A 10,001-nucleotide genomic window follows, 5' to 3' on the forward strand; every position below is an offset into this window, starting at 1 on the left:
TTATCATCCATCAAAATCAAATTTTAGAAAATATACACCTCAAGATTTTCAAGTGCTCACCCTTAACAAGTTCAAAATCTAAAACATCTTAAAGTGCATTATCACCCTCTTTGATAAACTAATCACTCAAACATAGTTTCTCATCAGGATCAATCATCCTTTATCACGAAACTAAAATGTTTGGTCAGGATAACCTTGTCCCACATCGTAGGATATATCATTCCTACTGGACTTGGTTCTTATCAAATCATCATCATTGCACTCCTAAACTGAAGATCAAAAAACTTGCAAACTTTTAAACACTTGAATTCTCTTTTAGTGTCATATCACTCTATTGCCTTGAAATTGACTATTGATCACTTACTCAAAACAACTTTTAGACAATCAAACCCCTGAAATGGAAACATAAACATTTGTAATAGCTGAAAATCATATCAACATGACATACCAAAGCAAAACACAAGAAGAAAACATGACAAACCAACATATCAGAGAAATCAAACAAGTTCAAAATCAAAATACAACTATGTTAAAACCTCACAAGGATTTAAATACATCTCCAAAGAAAAGTGGTTCTTTTATGCATCTCTTAAAGAGATCCCTACAGGATTTGGCTAAAGAAGATCAAAATCGTGCACCCATGTCTAACAATGATCCATCCATCCATAAGCAAATTGACTCTTGAAAGGCATCTATTCCTACACCTCCTAAAAGCTTGCAAGAACCTTCCATAGCATCCTTGCCAAATAATATATCCAAAGCTGAAGTCCCCCAAGGGATATCTGTAACGACCATCAAACCTATTTTAGAGGATCCTATTCAAAGCTCATCTCCTTCATATCCAAGCATTGATTCATTGCAAAATCTGTAGGCAGTGGGCCAACATCCCTCGTGGGGATTCGCGACATAGTTTAATAGCCTCCTGTGGATTATATAAGTCTAGTGGTTGTATCGGGCATTGACAGGTTGATATTTTGGTGCAATGGCAACCCTAGCTTCTAACAAGTTGTATTAGAGCTTGGTCATAGGTTTGAATCATGCAGGCCGCAGCGAGTGACGCTGGGAAGGGAATTGTTGGCAGTGGGCCAACATCCCTCGCGGGGATTTGTGACATGGTTTAACAGCCTCTTGTGGATTATATAAGTCTAGTGGTTGTATCAAGCATTGACAGGTCGATCTTTTGGTGCAACGACAACCCTAGCTTCTAACAATTTCCCCATAGCGCTTCCTTGCAAATTGAAGTCCTCATTCATAGAACACTTGTTAAACATGTCCTCATAGATGGGGGAGCTAGCTTGAACATTTTCTCTTTGAGTCTTGTGCGTGCTCTAGGCTATTTAGAAGAGGCAATTGATCCCCTAGAAAAGATCAAAATTAAAACATATGGTGAAGAAGAACAATACTCTAAAGGAATTGTGATGTTACCTATCAGGGTGGGACATTTACAAAAAGATACAGCATGCCAAGTTTTAGACTTGGACCTACCATATAACATACTCTTGGGAGGACCATGGATACATGATATACAGGCTATTCCATCAACATGTCATCAATGCTTAGAGTTTACCTATGCAGTGCAGAAAATCACAATATCAGCAGAATCAAATCCATTGTAGTGTTGTAGTAATCTGAGATCAGCTCAAGAGGTCAATGTTTCACATAACAGAGAGGCAGCACCTTCAAGCACACAATCCAAGGAACAATCATTTGCATCAATTTTGTCAAACATGGAAGAACAAATGCAGCTAAAAGATCGAGGGAATGAAGAATATTTGCTATCATGGAAAAACAAACAAGAGCAACTTTAAATTGAGAGGGATGAAGAAGCAGATATAGTAATCGATGTAGTTCACACGTATGCAGGACAAACATTAGGAACAAGCCCACTTGAATCAAAATCACATTCGACTGACATGGACTTAACCGAGGACGATCAGGATTTTCTTGTACGAGGTCATTTTGATGAGAGTATCATTCTAGACATGGAAATACATACTGAAAGCCTTGACATCTCTATCATGACCCCTAATATATTTGAAACTATTCAACCTCAAGATCCTTTATCCTTGAGCTATCCTGAACCTATAGATTGGGAAAATAAAGGACATATTGACATTGATACCTTACTTAATGACCATGCCATATCCTTATATCTTGATGAAATCAAACCCGTAACAACTTTCACCAGGGATTCCACTAACGTATCTTCAAGTCAAATGGATGTCAAATCTCCTAGTTGCAAAATTGAAAATCAAGAAAACAATATCAGGTCTAATGCTAAAAACCATTTATTGGCAGCATTAGACCAAGAAAAAGTACAAATAAAGGATGCATCTAATGGTGAAAACCTCGTCGAGGCGCCGGAAGATGGGAGATTGACACCTTACCTTAATGTTATCAAGAGAAGTTATCTATCATAATAGAACTAGCAAAGGCAACTATCATTGGCACAACTGATCTACATCCAACAATCTCTCTATCAGAACTAGCAAGGCAAAAATACTTGAAACCATTCAAAAGATGACAAATCAATTTTACTTGTTCATATACAGATGTTCCAAGGTTCGATCCATATCTTACAATACATCACCCAAATATCAGTCCAGGAGAAAGCATCAATAATAGAATGCAACACGGACCAGGAGCCAGTATTCTATTCATCACACCATAAGGGCATACAATCCCAAAAGCATACAAATTGAGCTTTCCGTGCACAAACAATATAGAAGAATATGAAGCATTTGTAATAGGTATCAAAATGGTTGTAGAATGGAACATTAAACAACTTCAGGTCTTTGGAGACTCTCAGCTTGTCATTAATCAAATCAATGATAACTATCAAACAAAGGACGAAAAGCTCATGCCTTACAAAAAGATGGTGGATGATTTCAAGAAGTACTTTGTAGAAATAAATTTTGAATGGATTCCAAGAAATGACAACAAAGCAACAGACACCATGGCTACACTTGTTTCTCTATTGCAGACACAGGAAAATCAACAACGTTATGAATTCCTGGTTGAAGAGTTGTTTCATCCTGCCTTTAATTGTCCTGATTCTTAAACCATCTGTCAACTTATTGGACACGATTCCTCCCGCTATGGCCAAAATTACACATACCTAAAAGACAACATCCTACCTCCTGACTTATTAAAGAATCAAAAGAGAAACTTTATTCGCCAATCCTCTCATTTTACTCTCGTGGCAGATACCCTGTATAAACGAGGTCTAGACGGTACTCTCTTAAGATGTCTTGAACAAGAATAATCTGAGAAGGCTTTAAATGAAGTCCATAACGACATTTGTGGCACTCATTCAAGTGGTCTTACCCTTTCGAAAAAACTCATACGCTTGGGCTACTATTGGCCGACTATGGAACGAGATTCTTTTAAAATAGCAAGAACATGCAAATAATGTCATATCCATGGAAATTTGATTCATGCACCAACACAAGAACTTCATGCTTTAGCAACATCTTGGCCTTTTTGTCAATGGGGTCTTGATCTAGTAGGAAAGCTAAATCCTTCTTCATCTAACATACACAAATTCATCCTGGTAGCTACTGAATATTTTACAAAATGGATTGAGAGGGTACCTCTCATCAATATCACAGGAAAACAAATTGTTGCATTTATCTTGAATTACATCATCTGTCGCTATGGAATACCAATGACCATTATCACTAATAATGGGCAACCATTCAAAAACCAAGATGTACAAGAGCTATGTGAGAAGTTCAAAATTCAGCACAGATTCTCCACACCATATTATCCACAGGGAAATGGGCAAGCAGAAGCATCTAACAAAACTATTATGAAAATCCTTAAAAAGATAGTGAACGATGCCGAGAAAGATTGGCATATCCAACTAAACCCTACTCTATGGGCCTACCACACCAGTATCCGCACACCGACAGGTGCCACACCTTTCTCTCTTGTATATGGCTCAGAAACCATATTGCCAATCGAAGTAGAGATACTCTCCTTACGTGTATCACTAAAAGGTCTCATCCCAGATGAAGAACAAAGAGTATCTAGACTGCAAGAGTTAGAACTAATCCATGAATGCAGACATAATGCCTTTGATCATCTAAAGGTATATCAACAAAGAATGTGCTGGAGCTATAATCATAAGGTTAAACCACAAATATTTCAAGAGGGAGAACTAGTGCTAAAGGAAAATCCACGCAACTAGGCAGATCGAGAAAAGAAAGGAAAATTTGAACCAAACTGGTTAGGTCCATTTGTGGTCACAACAGTATTTGGGTCAGGAGCATATTAGCTATCAACACAAGATGAAGATCAGCTCGAGGAACCTATCAATAGCATGCACCTGAAGAAATTCTATGTCTGAAAAATTAGAAAAATAAAAAACAGTGAAAAATCAGAAAAATAAAAAACAGTGAAAAATCAGAAAACTCAAAAATAGTGAAAAAAGAAGAAAAATAAAAAACAACGGAAAAATAAAAAAAAATGAAAAAAAGTGAAAAAGCAGAAAAATCTAAAAAAATCAAATATTAGAAAAAATGCAATAAAAACAGATGGTGAAAACCTAGCAAACAGGTGCTATCTGTCAGCTAGCTCTTCCATCTATTAGTTCATGCATTCATTCATTTTCCATCAGCACAGACCATCATAAAGCCTTTATACATATGCAAGCATTGCAACTGCTCTCTCACCATGGTTTGGATCATTGGATATATCATAACGACTTTGTTTCTAGGCTTGGGGCAAAATCCTACACCTAGCTGGGGGCAAAACTCTGAATCATTTTGAGCTTAATCAAACAGGTAGAACAAACAGTTAGATAACTCTTATCAAGCGAAAACTGAGATGCATCCAACATTGAACACGAGATCAAACTATCAACTATCAAGCTATCACAAAGTCAATCTAAGCACATCACACACTTTTCAGTGGATGATATATCTTTTGGATAATGATTTTAACATGATTGTTCAACTTTTCTATATTGATTTTTGCTATCATGATTTCTGAGTGCCTCCAGGATATCATTGACTAGAGGAACAAGGAAGAAACATGATATTTTTCTTGTCTGCTATCTGAAAATTGATCATTAATATCTGCAAATTTGTCTCAGGACATGATCATCAGAGTATCATTGAAGACATTTCTGATTTGTGTATTGAGATGATTAATACTGCCTGTTTTATGAAAACAACACTCAGGTCATCTCGGTTCAATTATACCTAGATGCTTGTGTTAACTTGCTATATCAAAATCCAGGAAAGTAATGCTCAGGTCATCATGGTTTAATTATACCATCGATATTTGCACTCACTTCCCATATTTCAAAATCTCAATGATGACAAAAATGCAAAATAATCCAGTGACTAGACTGGTCGTAGTTTTGCATTTTCATTTTCATTTTAGCTTGCATTTCATTCTTGCATGGGATCATACAAACTCGGTTTATCCAAGGTTAAATCTATCACATGAATCATCAAAGTATCATCACAAGTGTATACACAATCAAAATAATGACTCATATCTCTCATGATATGATCGACCTAGCCTAAATCTTATGCTATCTCTCTCAACAGAATCAACATCAACATATCCAAATATTTCAGCAACTTGATATCAACAAATTGTCACTTCTTTATCTATCAACCTTATCAAATAAAATCAATTAATCAAACCTAATCAATCCTATCACGTCTTATACAGGATGTATCCTTCTTGAAACCAGATGACCTGATTTTGATTCATGTCTTATACAAGATGAATCCTTCCTGAAACCAGACACTATGATCATTATTGTCTTATACAGGATGAATCCTTCCTGAAACCAGACTGAATCTAATCAATCAAGATTTTTCAATCTTATCAATCTAAGCAATCAAGCTAATCGAAGAACTCACATTTTCATCAAACTACAGTTGCAGAAATCAAATCAAATCTATCAGGATATCAATCTTGCAAAAACTCCAAAGATCAATTATCTCAATTGATCTCCCAAGGGGGCATCATCATATTGGGATTTAGCAATCAAGAGCTGGGGCATCCTATCAAACTAATATCAACATCAAAATGAGATTATTCTTTGAATCAACGCATCATCACACCTCGCTTCAAAGAGGGGCAAAATGTATACACCTAAAAATGGTCTGAAGATAATTAATTAAATTAGCAATTGTTTAATTAATCCTCCTCTCCAATTTAATTGAATTCACTTAGCAAATTGATTAAAAATCCCCTTTCATATACTTATTAATAAATCTAAGGATTTATTTAATAGGTTCATTTCATTTCACCCCTTTAATTAATTAATTTTATCCACCAAATTCATTTATTCTAAATCCCCTAATTAATGAAAATAAATCAATTATGAGTTGTTGAGATTAATTATCCTTTTCCTATTATTTGAATTTTAAGTTCAAATTCTCCTAACTTCTACCTACCACCATGTCCCCTTTCATCCAACATCTTCTAGAACCTTTGTGACACTTGTCACTAAGTGTTCCCTTTCATCCTACTCTTTCTAGAAGCCTCTTGACACTTGTCACCATAGAGATGACATATGTTCCCTTTAATCCAACCCCCTTTGCCATCCTCCTCCAATTTAACCATTGATATCTTTAGATCAATCTTGATCGTTGATTCTTGCCACATCATCCCTAGCCTTGGAAAATCCTATAAATAGACCTCATCTTGGAGCACAAAGGATCCCAATTTCATATCATTCTTTCATATCATTTGATTCATATCATTCTCATCTTATGCATTGTTACTATAGGCATCTAGCTTTTAGTTTATCATTCTTAGCAATGTTATCATGCTCAATCTTAGCTTAATTGCATCTTCATTTTAGCTTAATCATACTAGAATAATCATGAAATCATATAGCTTAATCATGATATTCTTGCTAGGTCATGCATTTTCATCCATCAAATCCTCCATCTAAGTGTAGTCAAGTCACTGGAGTATGCATAATCAGATTTGAGAGCATTTTTCATACTCACATTTACTAGGAGGCAATAAGTCGATTAGCTATGGTTTCGTCTTTCATTGTTTCAATTTACTAACCATTTCTTATAATGATTTATTGAGTGAATTGTGTTTGCAGGTACAGGTACACTTCACAGAGCATGACAAAAATAATTCCCATTTCAACTTTTCCATTTCATCTCAAATCATATACAATATCATTTTCATAAACATATGAAAGTATTTACATTTTTCCTTTCCAATTTTCTATTTACTTTAGGAATATTGGAATATATACAAAGCCTCTTATGAGCTTAATGAAACATAAGAGAAACAAATGTTCCAGATGTCCTTGCTGGCATACATCCTCAAGTTTCGACCACCAACTCCATGAGGAAGAGCATCACTCAAGTGCTCCTCCACCCAACCAAGACTTTACCCTCTTCTAATAGAAGCAACCCAACCCTTTGATAAAGAGATTGGTTTGGTAACTTCAAAATAATAGCCTTATGAGCATAGTGTTGTGTCCTACATAACTAGAGCTACCATACATTGGCTACAACCTTCATTGATGACATTCCCTGTCTAGTATGTAAACCTGGATCACAATGAACTGATAGTGGAGAGAGTGGAAACCTATACTACTTTGGCCAAAGAATTCATCACCTAGTACTTTGAGTGTGAGTCGTATGCCCACCTGCTTCATTACTCTATTTGGTAAACTGATCATTTATTCCATTCCCATATTATTCCCATAAGATTAATAATAGAATGACTAACTAGGTTATTCCCATCTACAGATTGACCTAACCCCAGGATTAACCAAGTCGATCATCCCTATATATTAAAGATACACACCATAGCACAACTCTAACTTAGCTATTACATACATATGCATAAATCTAATCATAAATATTATCAAGTTTCTATCAACTCGAGAATGCATATTCTACAAGTGACACCATTTCAATCATTGCTTTAATTAAGCTTCTACACTAACTTCTCCTATATATATACAAATCACAATATAAAATAAAAGATATAATCCTCATGCCTAGTTTATAACTTCCTTGCAAATACTGATTCCTTCTCACAACCACGCTGGCTTCACAACTTATCCACTAACATCGAATCTCACAAACTCTTAAAGATAACAACTAACCTACTTCCTCACAATACTTGAACTATTCTCTTTTTATTAATTAAAAAAATTAAAACAATGAACAATACACGAAATCAAAAGAGATTATGAAGACAAAAAGATGAGATGAAAATCAAGATCATGAGATGCTCCAAGAAGAAAGGGAGATCCTCTATTCATACACAAGTTTGAGAGACTTAATGCTATAATTAAGTTCTTTGAATTTCCACCACTCTCTCTCCCATCGCCACCACTAATACTATGTGGCTTCTCTTCTAATTACAAAGTTGACACATAAACAATCCTACAAAGTTATACTACAAATCACTCATTTTTAATAAATCAAATATGATTAGTCATACCTATAAATTATCTAAATAAATAGTTTTATAACTCTTATTAAAATCAAAGAATAAAATTTGTATTATATTTATTCCACTTGCTGAGCTTGCAAAGTGGGTTGACCTAGTCAAAAACCACATGGTCGATAGGGAGTAACCCATATCCAAGTTGATAGGGTGTGCATGGTATTACATTTTTTCCCATGACATTCATATCTCCCTCCCACGTACTTGTTAAGGGTGGCAGTTTTAATTAACCATCGCCCTCCCTCTTTGGAGTAGGGTGTGCCACCTTTTATGGTGGGTGCCCCCTCCCCAATCCACCATTCCTACTTACCACAGGGGAATATTTTGGCAACACCAATATGTAGTGATTTATTGATTCACATATGACATACGTGGAATAAAATGTAGGCCGATTCATATGTGTGTGTGTGTGTGTGTGTACATATACATACATACATATACATGTACATTACATATATATATATATATATATATATATATATATATATATATATAGACATGTAATGTACATGTGTATATATATGTGTGTGCGTGTATATATAACTATGCATATATATATGTATGTATATACATACATACATACATACATACATACATACATACACACACACACACACACACACACACACACACACACACACACACACACACACACACACACACACACACATATATATATATATAGACACACACACATATGTGTGTGTGTGTATGTATACATACATTTATTTATATATATCTATGTATATATATACATATATACATATATATACATATGTATGTATATATAGATATATGCATATATACATATATGCATATATCTATATATATATATACATATATGCATATATGCATATATACATATATCTATATATATATACATATATGCATATATGCATATATCTATATATATATATACATATATGCATATATGTATATATACATATATCTATATATATATACATATATGTATATACACAACATATATACATACATACATACATACATATGTATATATACACATATACATATACATACATATATGTATATAGATGTATATACATATACATACATATGTATATACATATACATACATATGTATATACATATACATATATATGTATATACATATATACATATATATATATGTATATACATATGTATATACATATATATGTATATACATCTATATACACATCTATACATCACTAATCGACATAAGGTAACTTACCACTATACCAACTAATTTAACTCATCTTGACCAACTAAGATGTGAGTATGTGATAGCTCAATAAGACACACATATAAGATTACCAAACCAAGTTCTTCTCTTGAGTGATAATCTTCCTCCCTTCTAGAGGCTTGTTCATTTCTTGCATCCAACTTAGCACATCACAACAGTAGTCAACTATTATTAAAATATGTATATGTATATGTATATAGATATATATACATACACATATATTATACATATATATATATATACATATACACATATATACACACACACACATATATATACACATATATATGTACATACATAT

Source organism: Cryptomeria japonica, chromosome 8 (assembly GCF_030272615.1).
Source record: "Cryptomeria japonica chromosome 8, Sugi_1.0, whole genome shotgun sequence".
NCBI lineage: Eukaryota > Viridiplantae > Streptophyta > Pinopsida > Cupressales > Cupressaceae > Cryptomeria > Cryptomeria japonica.